At 37.6% G+C, this 13,316-nt stretch overlaps 1 protein-coding gene across 13 annotated transcripts in view; it reads left to right on the top strand.

The window, feature by feature from the left end:
- Positions 1-13,316, top strand: part of Tomosyn (syntaxin-binding protein tomosyn) — an 835,312-nt gene that overhangs the window by 598,172 nt on the left and 223,824 nt on the right. The window lies entirely within an intron of this gene.

The raw sequence follows: 13,316 nt of genomic DNA, 5'->3' as shown, positions 1-13,316 counted from the left end.
TTATAGCTTTCATCTGTCTTCAACATTCCTCGATAATAATTAAGATTGTCTTCCGATAAGCAAACCGATTTAATAACTGAATGTATAACTCCCGAGAGACCTTCTAATTCCTCATCATATTTTAATTGAGAAACATAACATGCGTTGAAGACGCATTGTTACATCATCAATATCCTTCTTAACTAGCGTTTCCAATGGTTTGTGGTCACTTTCAATTGTGAACTCACGACCATATAGTAAATAATGGAACCGTTGACAAGCGAACACAATAGCTAAGAATTCCTTTTCTCTTTGTGCCCATTTCTGTTCACTCTTTGTTAATGTTCGAGACGCGACCCCAATTGGATGTCCATTCTGTACTATCACACACCCTAATCCATCTTTAGATGCATCAGTTTGGACAATCACATGCAACCCCGGATCAGAAATTGACAACACCGGCTCTGATGATACAACGTCCAATAATTTTTTAAATTCTAATTCATGTCTGTCGTTCAAATGAAAATCGATATCGGCCCTTGTTAGTTGTCTTAATTCTGCAGTAATTTTCGATAAATTTGGAATAAACCGAGCTAAATATTTTAACAATCCTAGAAAACGCAAAACCCCTGATTTGTCCTTTTTTGTCCTAAGAATCGCTTCACAGTACTTACGGTCCACTTTCAGTTGATTATGTGATACTAGAATACCCATGAATTTAACTGAATCTTTCCTATACTGAATTTTTTCTGCATTAAATTTGACATGATACTCCCGGGCACGTTCTATAACTGTGTTCAAAATTTTATCATGCTCTTCCAAACTCTCTGCATGTACTAAAATGTCATCAAAATATATACACGTTCCCGGGAAATCTCCAAATATTTGTATCATTGTTCTTTGAAACATCTCTGGTGCATTAAATTTAAAACGCCCAAATGGCGTCATAAATTTCGTTAGATCTGATGTGGCCTTATCAAGTGACATGTGCCAAAAACCACTTTTTAAATCCAGCACAGAAAACACTTTAGAATTTGCCAGACCAGCTATAAGGTTCTCTACCGTGGGAATCAAAAAATTCTCTCTCTTTATACATGCATTGAGCGGCTTTGGATCAAGAAAAATGCGTAGAGCACCGTTTGGTTTTTGAACAATTTGCACATTATTGACCCAGTCAGTTGGGTAGTCAACTGGCGAAATGATTTCATCTTGCAACATTTTCTCAAGTTCTATTTTTAATTTACCCATTAGTGAATGTGGTATTCTCTTCTTATAGTGCAGTACTGGTTTAGAATTTTCCTTTAAATATATTTTATACTCACCCGGGAATTTACCAAATCCCGTGAATACATCTTTGCACTTTTTAACAAACGTTTCAGTTATTTTCGGCAATATAACTGTATTAATCAAATCCATACAATTCAACATTACTGTACCAAAAATTTTAACTCCGTTATTACTATAATCAAACACTGGCAAACAATTCCTTTTATCTTTTAATTCAATATTCATCTTTTTAACTAACTTTAATGGAATGCAATTAACATCCGCTCCTGTATCAATCTTGAACTTCACTCTTTGACACCCTATTTGATATTCTTTCGTCCATTCTCTCCTATTCACTTCGACAGAGTTTATTCTATAATTGGGTTTCTTACTAAGCGTGTGATTCAACATATTATGACAACAGTCTACTTTACCTGATATATCACCCCATGGCACGCTATTAATGGTTGATCTGCCTTTATTGTTGTTGACAACTCTATGTTGTGTACTCTTCCCTCGTTGTCTGCACATGCTCGCAACATGACCATTTTTTGTACAATTTCGACACGTCAACTCCTTTGCTTTGCACACCAACTTATGTTGAACATCCCATAGCTGTCCACAATTAAAGCAGACGCGTTTTGGTTGATTAATAATCTTCACTTGATCCTCAGTTGATATAGTCGCAGCAACTTGTTTTGCTTCTAGCATTTGCTTGTGTTGGTTTGCCGCTTCAAATACCTTGCATGTGTCAATTACTTTGGCTAAGGTTTCATCACGACCATCTAATAACTTTAGTTGCAATTTTTTGTCATGGACTTCCAAAATGATGCGAGCGCGCAACATCCTGTCATCATACTTTATTCCACAACTGCAGTTGTACTCACAATATTGTATTTGCTTCCGCAACTGGATTTCAAACTCAGATAATGATTGCTTTTCCTTTTGCGTTATTATATTAAATTTATATGCCTCCATTGCGACATTTTTCCGTGGCACACAATATTCTTCAAATGCTTTAATTACCTCATCTAGTTGTCGATGCTTTACTGCATCTTGGTTAGCTTCCGTTGGTGCTGGTATGTTGACGCCCACCATCGACAGTTCTGACCCATCATTTGTGTAGAGGGTATTGTTGATCACCACTCCTTGCTCACCTAATAGTCATGTGGTTTGGGCGGCAGCTGTCGATACTGACGTCACTAGGTGCTATGGGTATGGAAAATTGACTGCTATATTCCGTAGTCAAAAATAGACTAACTCTTTATTCACATTCCTTCTTACTATCTATATGTAATTACAGTTAGGTATAATGTATGTATGTTTGTGTTATGTGGTGGCCTGATTTAACAGGGAAATTCCAAGAGAGTTGGTATTCAGTATTTATGTAAATTTGTATGTGAGAGCATATAGAGTAAAGCTAATATAATACAGTGTTGCATTAAAGCGTATGTAATATACCTAAGATAAGCTGTATACATTCTGCGGGATTAGGTACATGTATTTCATGTTGTGCGCGCCACAATACTCCCCCTCTAGTGAAGATGTTAACGAAATCGTATTGGCAATCGCACAATTCTACCGGACCTTGTTGTTTTCGCTTCGCTGTCTGCTGGTAGTAAATTTGAGTTTGAACCGGTGGCATCCTCTTTCGTTTTATGTTTCTTTTGTTTTTGTTTTTGTCGTTCATTCTCTGTAGCGGATTGTGCGTTGTTGTGGTCGCAGAGAAAAGCCGCTTTCAATCTGTCAATTGAAATGTTGACGATTCTGTTAAACAATTTTACTTTGAAGTATTTTTCACAGCGTTCGACCACCTCAAATGGTCTTTCGTAGGATGGTTCAAGTGAAGATTTTACGCGGTCCACTCGCACGAAAACGAATTTTGCTTCCTTAAGTTTCGGCTGTATAAAAGTTGAAGGTGTGCTATGGTGTGTCGGCGGCGAGGGTCGTAGCGCTTGCATTGCCTTGCGTAACTTTTCAACAAACTCTGCTTCACTGGCATCACGTGTTGATTTTTGTAAAAATTCGCCGGGAAGTCTGAGTGGAGCGCCGTATACCATCTCTGCGGGGCTGGTACCTATATCTTGCTTTGTCGTTGAGCGCAATCCAAGTAGCACCAGTGGTAAAATGAAACTCCAGTCGTTTGAAGCGTAGCTCTTGATAGCTGATTTTAATGTTCGGTGCCAGCGCTCAATAACGCCGTTGGATTGGGGGTGATACGCTGTTGTTCGTAGGTGCTTTACACCGAGCATTTGTGTGAGTTCTTTAAAAAGTGCTGATTCGAATTGTCGTCCCAAGTCAGTTGTTATTCTTAGCGGCACACCATATGCAGCGATCCATCCACTGACGAGCCCAAACGCAACGCTCTCTGCTGTGATTTCTGCCAACGGGATCGCCACCGGCCACCTAGAAAAACGGTCGATGCATGTTAAGCAGTAGCGATTTCCTTGAGAAGTCGGCAGCGGCCCCACAATGTCAACGTTAATGTGTTCGAAACGCTGACTCGGTATTACGTAGTCGTGTAGCGGTGCTTTATTGTGGCGGTGAATTTTCACTTTTTGGCAGGGGACGCAGCAGCGGACGAAACTGGCGATTTCTTTTGCCATTCCCGGCTAAAAATATCGCTGCGTTACTAGTTTTTGCGTCGCCTTTACACCTAGGTGTGCTAAGGTATGCAATGCTGTGATTACCTGTTGACGATACGGTTCGGGTATGTACGGACGAATTTTATCATGTGAAATATCACAATAAATCCATGATGTTGAATCTGGAATGACAAATTTTTTTAGTGCCATTGCTTTATTTTCTTTACCTGTGGTTAAGAGTGATTCTAGCTCCTTGTCGGACTTCTGTGCTGCGGAAATAGATTCAAAATCAACAGGGTCCCTGGTGATGACGGTTTGTATGCGGGATAGCAAATCTGCTATGTTGTTGTATTTGCCAGGCATGTGCCTTATGTCGATCGTAAATTGACTTATAAAGTCAAGTTGCTGCGCACGTTGTGGTGATGCTTTTTCGCTGTTTTGTACGAATGCGTATACTAGAGGTTTGTAATCTGTAAACACCACAAACTCCCTGCCTTCGAGTGTATGCATGAAATGTTTGACAGCCTGATAAACTGCGGTTAATTCCCTATCGTAGGGGGAATATTTTTTTTGGGCATTAGTTAGCTGTTTTGAATAAAATCCTAGTGGTTGGACTTCGTTATTCACTATTTGATGCAAAACAGCTCCGACTGCATGATTTGAGGCGTCGACACTAAGCGCTAACGCGGCATTTGGTGCCAAGTAATTTAATAACGTAGCGTTCGCTAGCTCCTCCTTGCATGCCTTGAATGCTTCAATATCTTCAATCGTCCATTTTATGGGGGTTGTATCGTTTCGTTTATTACCGTCGATGAGCGACTGTAGCTTACTTTGATTCCCGGTAGCGTTGCGTAGGAAAGGTCGGTAGAAATTTATCATGCCTAAAAATTTTTTTAGTTCTCGAGCTGTGGTCGGCTGTGGAAAATTTCTAATTATTTCCACTTTTACTTCAGGCGGTTTGGGGCCAGCCGCTGTGATAGTATGCCCCAACAAATTTATTTCATGTTGCGCTAAGTGACATTTATCGACGTTGATTGTTAAATTGTGCTGGCGTAGCAGCTCAAATATCTTTCGCAAATGGTTTTCGTGCTCTTTCATAGACGAAGACGCTACCAAAATGTCGTCTATGTAGGCGAACGCAAAGTCTATTCCATGCAGTACTTCGTGGATATGTCTTTGAAATGTTTGGGCGGCATTTCTTAGCCCGAACGTCATATACTCGAACTCGTATAGCCCGAAGGGCGTCGTTATCGCCGTCTTTGGGATGTCGCTGGGCTCAATGGGAATCTGATGATACGCCCGCTGTAAATCTATTGATGAAAATATACTTTTGCCATACAATATACTTGTGACGTCATGCAGGAATGGGATGGGGTACCTGTCCGGTACTGTTATCGCGTTGAGGGCGCGATAGTCGCCGCATGGTCGCCACTCTTTGTTGGGTTTACGTACCAAATGTAGCGGGCTTGCCCATGTACTTTTCGATGGTCTGCAGATTCCTTTTTCGAGCAAATATTGGAACTATTTCTTGGCTGCGTCTAATTTTTCGCCCATTAACCTGCGGGGTCGAGCAAAAACTGGTACACCATTTGTTGTGATGTGGTATGTGACGTTTGTATTCGTTGGTTTTCGGTTTGTGCTGAGTACTGTTATATCTCTAAACTCCCTCAACAGTTGCGCAAATTTATCATTTATGTTGTATGTTAAAATCTTTATTGCCTTTACATTGGCAGTTACTCCTGCTGTTTCTGTAAGTGTTTTCCGATCGATGAGCTAACCTCGTTTCATGTCCACCAACAAATCGTAATATTGAAGAAAATCGGAACCTAGGATTGGATATGTGACATTTGCAGCTACAAAACTCCATTCGTACGATCGGCGAAGGCCCAGAGACAGTTTTATTCGTCGTTCACCAAACGTTTTAATTGCTGACCCGTTTGCTGCCAATAGTTTTATTCTGCTTAGTTTTTGGGGGCTCTGGGCTGCGTCGAGCTTTTTGGGTGGTAGCACCGAAACGTCGGCACCGGTGTTCACTAAAAATTGCATGTTAGTATTGTTATCTTGTATGAGGAGACGTGCTATTGTGTGTGAACAGTAGTTAGCGGCATCGATCGGAGTAATTAGTTTTTTGACTGCTTTGTTGTATAGTTGCATGGTTGACGGCATTTGCGGGCATTTTCGCCATGCTTTAAATGATACCAGCAAATGTCGGAATTGGCACGTGCCGGTGTATGTTCTCGTCGTTTCAGACTCGTACTTCGTTTATTCGCTGGTTTTCGATAAGCATGTCTTCCTTCACGCTCGTTATTTCGTAAAAGTTCTTCAAATCGCCTTTCCATGCGCTCTATCCGAAGATTAATTTCAGCAACATCTCTTGTGCCTGAAGATGCGACTGTTGCGGCGGCAACTTGACGGTATTCCCCAATTTCCATGACCTTATCCGCTAGCTTTGCTAAATCTTGCAAATTTGAGCTGGACGCTTGAAGAATTGCTTGGGCATGCGGAGGCAATCGTTGCAGCCACAAAGACTTAAGAAATTCGTTGCTTACCTTGTCTTTCGCCAAGCTACTTAGTTCATGGAGTAACTGTGTAGGCCTTTTATCGCCCAGATCGATTTCTGACAGCAATTTTTTTATCTTCTTCTGCTCACTGTCGCAGAAACGCTCGATAATACATTTTTTAAAATTTTCGTATTTACCAACCTCGGGAGGATTCAAAATGGCATCCGAAACTTGGCTGAGTACGTTTGACGTTACGGCTTCTACCACCGTGTTAAAGAGGGCGTTCTCGTTTCTAATTGAGGCATTTCCGAACTGTGCCTCGACCTGCGCAAACCATATTTCTGGTTGTTCTGACCAAAAAGGGGGCACCTTTACCATAACGCGTTGTACAACATTTGTAGACTCTGCTCCGTTTTCGGGGTTATGTGCTGTTTCACTTAGTTCCCCACTGGAGCTATTCGATTTATTGTCCTCAGGCAATTATAATTTTGGGACTGTTACCGCGTACCACGTTAGTTAAAAATTCGTACAGTTTTTGTTATATGTACATGCGTATTTAGTTCGCGGGGTCACCACTGTGGTTTGGGCGGCAGCTGTCGATACTGACGTCACTAGGTGCTATGGGTATGGAAAATCGACTGCTATATTCCGTAGTCAAAAATAGACTAACTCTTTATTCACATTCCTTCTTACTATCTACAATATGTAATTACAGTTAGGTATAATGTATGTACGTTTGTGTTATGTGGTGGCCTGATTTAACAGGGAAATTCCAAGAGAGTTGGTATTCAGTATTTATGTAAATTTGTATGTGAGAGCATATAGAGTAAAGCTAATATAATACAGTGTTGCATTAAAGCGTATGTAATATACCTAAGATAAGCTGTATACATTCTGCGGGATTAGGTACATGTATTTCATGTTGTGCGCGCCACATTCATATGAACAGTTCAATTTTCTCCTTCTCTGGTCTTTCCATCTTCCCATTAGCAATCATCCACACAGTAAATTGTTGCCTCCATTTTGGGCCACTCCGTTTCAATATTTGTACACTCCAATGGGCGAGGCGTGCGATTATGACCGTCATCAGCCATCTTATATAGTTATCGAAATCAATGACTAAACGCAAAATTTGTGGGTATATAAGATAAACACGCAAACGTGAGGTGGACGCTGCTAATTTACACTTTATTTTAATACAATTTGTGAGGTGCACGCTGTTAATTGTGTGTATGGCAAATTCTTTGTGGAAAATCCACTTTTACCCTTGTAATCCTAATTGCTTTTACTTATTTTGATACACAACTCTCTTTGTCTACACTTCTGACAACATGTAATATTTTAGTGTGCCCAGTAAATGAAATACGTTTTAATATTTAACAATTTAACTTTTAATGTGGTATACTTGGTCATGCTACACAGTGATGATATGTTTGCAAGAAGAAGCAAAATTAATTCTACTTCCTGTACAACAAGGGATACATATATACATAAAAATGAACATATGCAATTGTGAATGCACACTTGGTGATATTCAGGCTCTGCTTCTTGCTGCCATAACACGTCACAATTATCACAAAGTGTTGCATACTTTTCTGCGCACTTGGTTTTTGTTTTACAGATTTTTGGCGATGGAATTTTAGCTAAGCGAGAGCTGGAATTTTATTTTAAAACAAATTTAACCCACAGAGCAGAGGTCTGCAATGAGTAGCTGTAAACTGAACGCGACATGGGCAAAGCCACGATAAAATACGATTTTAAGTTAGTTAACACTCGACTAGAAGAACTTGACTGTTCAAAGTTGACTTCGAAGAAACCTTGTAATGTTGATGCATTAAAAGAAATGTATAGGATGAGAAATAACTAAGTAAAGATTACATAACTAATTTAAACAATATTTTACCCAACTAAAAATTAAAAAATGTCATATTTAAATTAAATTTAAGAAAAAAGCTTTTCTAAGAACAAGCTTCTATTACTTGATAATAAAACGAACTAAAAAGTAAAAAATAAAATTAAAGAAAAAAACTTTTTTTAAAAATAAGCTTTTATTATTGGTTAATAAAATTAACTAAAAAGTAAAAAATAAATAGACTGTAAAGAAATATAACACTTTATAAGTTCATTGTAACCTTTAACTAGAATTAGGCTTTTTCGTCTGCGACAAAAAAAAATCCATATTGTACATAATTATATATTTTTAACATTAAAACTTTACACCTTAAGAGCGGTACGCAGATCGCAAGTAATTTCTCAAGAAATTTTTAGCTTTTTTTCTTGCGTTAAAAATAGTAGTATGGAAGTAATATTGACTTAAAAATCCACGGTGAATAGTGAAACAAGCAAGAAGAAGAGCACATAAACAAAGGAAATGTAAAGGATGTCACTTCTCTTATAAGTGCCCGTTTCTCCTCCGCCGTGAAATTCACTATGCGCTTTTTGCGTTTTGGTGCTGCGGCTATTGTTATTTCCATTTATGAACTAAAATAATAATTATTTATTGCAGAAAAATTAAAAAACCATGTGCTTATCTAATTTTTCCAGTTTGTTTACCTTTTTTCTTCAAGAAATATATGGCACTTGACATATTTCTTGCGGAAACCGGTGTTGCCGTATGCAAATTTGATGGAAAAATAGTAGTAAAGTAGCGTACTAAATTTCTTGTAAACTGCGTACTACCTCAAGAAAATTTACCACAAGAAATTTTCTTGAGCGTTTTTATATGGAATTTTTACTTTCTTGTGATCTGCGTTTCGCTCTTAAATTATTAAATCTTACAGTTTATATTACAGTCCTAATTGTTCTAATAAAAGCGTGTTACATTGTGATAGCAAGAAGAGGAGGTCCTAAATGTTCTAAATTATAGCATCAAAATTTAACATGCTTTTATTAGAACAATTAGGACTGTGATATAAACTGTAAGATTTAATAATTTAGATGTAAAGTTTTAATGTTAAAAATATATAATTATGTACAATATGGATTTTTTTTGTCGCAGACGAAAAAGCGTAATTATCGTTAAAAGTTACAATTAACTTATAAAGTGTTATATTTCTTTACAGTCAATTTATTTTTTACTTTTTAGTTAATTTTATTAACCAATAATAAAAGCTTATTTTTAAAAAAGTTTTTTTCTTTAATTTTATTTTTTACTTTTTAGTTCGTTTTATTAACAAATAATAGAAGCTTGTTCTTAGAAAAGCTTTTTTCTTAAATTTAATTTAAATATGAATTTTTTTAAATTTTTAGTAGGGTAAAATATTGTTTAAATTAGTTATGTAATCTTAACTTAGTTATTTGTAACGTTTCTCATCCTATCCATTTCTTTTAATGCATCAACATTACAAGGTTTCTTCGAAATCAACTTTGAACAGTCAATTTCTTCTATTCGAGCGTTAACTAATTTAAAATCATGTTTTATTGTGACTTTGCCTATGTCGCGTTTAATTTACAACTACTGATTTCAGATCTCTGCTCTGTTCCATCGCCAAAGATCTGTAAAACAAAATCAAGTACGCAGAAAAGTATGCAACATTAAGCGATAACAGCCTAACTTCTACGTTTGTTGCATACAAAAACAAAGCGAAGTTACCTCCGTTCTTGAGGACTTAGGCTTTTATTCCCTTGTGAATACAAATATTTACCGATAACTCTGTTATCGATTAATTTTTGGAATTCTCGCAAAGTAATGTTGCATTGCTATCGGAGTTATACATGTGTGCAAAATTTCAGCTCAATCGGACGCCGGGAAGTGTATCAAATTTAACTTGCAAAATTTGATTTCAGAGAACAGCCAAGTGAAAGTAAATAAAAGCTTATAAAAATTCCACGACTTGTTCGTTTGACTTATTACTCGACCCTCTCCCAATCTTCTTCAGTAGTTTAGGGAGTTCATCGCGGACAAACAATGTGACACGTGATTTTTATATATAAAGGCATAAGCAACGTGGTAAAATGCAGCGAAGTCTTGTTATATGCCGATGACACATTAATATACAGCGTAGGTGAAACTCCGAGAGCATGTGAGAATAAATTAGCACAAGACATTGCCGAAATAAGTACATGGCTAAAAATGAATAAACTTAAATTAAATGAGCAAAAAACGAAACTAATGGAAATTAATATGAGCAGTGAGGAGAATATCGAAATAAACGGGCAGCTGATTGAGAAAGTAGATAACATTAAATACCTCGGTGTAATAATAGACAATGGTCTTCAGTTTTATCCTCACATGGAAAACGCGTGGAAAAAAACTTGGTTTCTTGAGAAGGATTAGAAAGAACTTATCTGTGCTAAATACAATAAAAATTTATAACACAATGGTTAAACCACTGTGTGGTATTAATCCTTAACATTAATATTGTTTTCTATTATTTTTAATATACTTTCATTTATTGCAAGAATTGTATATCTACATATATAGTAAATATCTAATTTACAAAACTGAATAATTTTTTAATATTTTGAAAGATACAAAAATGTTCATTTTAAAAAGGTATCATAATTAATTAAAAATATTGAAATATTGCAAGTAGAAAAACAAGTTAAAGTATTAACATAAATAAAATATAGTAAACAACTAAATATAGACCCTACAACACTTTGAGTATTGTTCAACTATACTGTATTCATGTTGCAGCAATTCGCAAATTGATAGAATGCTAAAGCTACAGAATAGAGCTATGCGAATAATATTAAATGTAGTAGATATACATCCGTACAGCTGATGCTTGATGCACTGAAATGGTTGAATGTGCGGCAGAGACTGGAGCTGAATACAATTATGTGTGTATACCAGACTACATAGCAGAGAATCCTCTATGTTGGAGAAGTGCAACCATTTGTGCTGAGAAACGTTAAAGACTAAGATTACAGAAGTATAGCAAAACATCATCGCAAAAGAATATATTTTATAAAGGTTTTAGAATATTCAATACATTAAGCGAAGACATCAAACAAGAGCAAAATATTAAATTATTCAAAAGAAAATGTATAGATTTTGTAAGAAAATAGCATATCCAAATTTTTTAAATAACAGAGAACTACTCGAAGTGCAAACTAATGACATTCCACCGAGTGAAGCCAATTTTGACATCGTATACGCTAAAAAGCACGCCTTTGGAGCGTATATCTGTTATAAGTTCTGGGCGTTCTTTTTGATCCAAAACTTACTCTTAGTACGCATATTTCATCAATGGTAAGCAAAACAACTGGTATACTCGGTTTCGTGAAGCGATGGACTAAGGAGTTTAATGATCCGTATCTCACTAAGACGCTCTACAAATCGTTGGTACAACCAACCTTAGAGTATTGTTCATGTGTCTGGTGCCCAGGGTATCAAAACTTTATAACGCGTATTGAGTCGGTACAGAAGCAATTCATTATATTTGTACTACGTGGTCTTAACTGGGATTCAAGTGTGCATTTGCCACCATATAGAAATAGGCTTCTCCTTATTAATTTGCCAACTTTAGAATATGGAAGAACTTTACTAGGGATAATGCTCACTCATAAGCTCATTATGGGCGAGATTGACTCCTCTGATCTTGTTAGTCGACTAAATTTTGCTGTTCCTGGTAGAACGTCCAGGCACTTTGTGCCTTTTCATTTACCAGTTTGCCGGCAAAATTTGGCCAAAAATAATGCAATGCGTAACTGGTGTTCGCACTACAACAACTTGTATAACTGCATCAGCTTTGAATGTTCGTTTACCGCATTGCATAATTCAATACTCTCACGTCTGGCCTGATATTTTGTACTTTTTTTCAAATTTATCATTTATGTTGTATGTTAAAATCTTTATTGTCTTTACATTGGCAGTTACTCCTGCTGTTTCTATAAGTGTTTTCCGATCGATGAGCTTACCTCGTTTCATGTCCACCAACAAATCGTAATATTGAAGAAAATCGGAACCTAGGATTGGAGATGTGACATTTGCAACTACAAAACTCCATTCGTACGATCGGCGAAGGCCCAGAGACAGTTTTATTCGTCGTTCACCAAACGTTTTAATTGCTGACCCGTTTGCTGCGAATAGTTTTATTCTGCTTAGTTTTTGGGGGCTCTGGGCTGCGTCGAGCTTTTGGGGTGGTAGCACCGAAACTTCAGCACCGGTGTCCACTAAAAATTTCATGTTAGTATTGTTATCTTGTATGAGGAGACGTGCTATTGTGTGTGAACAGTAGTTAGCGGCATCGATCGGAGTAATTAGTTTTTTGACTGCTTTGTTGTATAGTTGCATGGTTGACGGCATTTGCGGGCATTTTCGCCATGCTTTAAATGATACCAGCAAATGTCGGAATTGGCACGTGCCGGTGTATGTTCTCGTCGTTTCAGACTCGTACTTTGTTTATTCGCTGGTTTTCGATAAGCATGTCTTCCTTCACGCTCGTTATTTCGTAAAAGTTCTTCAAATCGCCTTTCCATGCGCTCTATTCGAAGATTAATTTCAGCAACATCTCTTGTGCCTGAAGATGCGACTGTTGCGGCGGCAACTTGACGGTATTCCCCAATTTCCATGACCTTATCCGCTAGCTTTGCTAAATCTTGCAAATTTGAGCTGGACGCTTGAAGAATTGCTTGGGCATGCGGAGGCAATCGTTGCAGCCACAAAGACTTAAGAAATTCGTTGCTTACCTTGTCTTTCGCCAAGCTACTTAGTTCATGGAGTAACTGTGTAGGCCTTTTATCGCCCAGATCGATTTCTGACAGCAATTTTTTTATCGTCTTCTGCTCACTGTCGCAGAAACGCTCGATAATACATTTTTTAAAATTTTCGTATTTACCAACCTCGGGAGGATTCAAAATGGCATCCGAAACTTGGCTGAGTACGTTTGACTCGATGGCTGCTACCACCGTGGTAAAGAGGGGGTTCTCGTTCTTAATTGAGGCATTTCCGAACTGTGCCTCGACCTGCGCAAACCATATTTCTGGTTGTTCTGACCAAAAAGGGGGCACCTTTACCATAACGCGTTGTACGACATTT

Source organism: Eurosta solidaginis, chromosome 4 (assembly GCF_040869045.1).
Source record: "Eurosta solidaginis isolate ZX-2024a chromosome 4, ASM4086904v1, whole genome shotgun sequence".
NCBI classification, from domain to species: domain Eukaryota; kingdom Metazoa; phylum Arthropoda; class Insecta; order Diptera; family Tephritidae; genus Eurosta; species Eurosta solidaginis.
The sequence above is the reverse complement of the archived record's forward strand: the minus strand, read 5'-3'. Positions and strand labels throughout refer to the sequence as shown.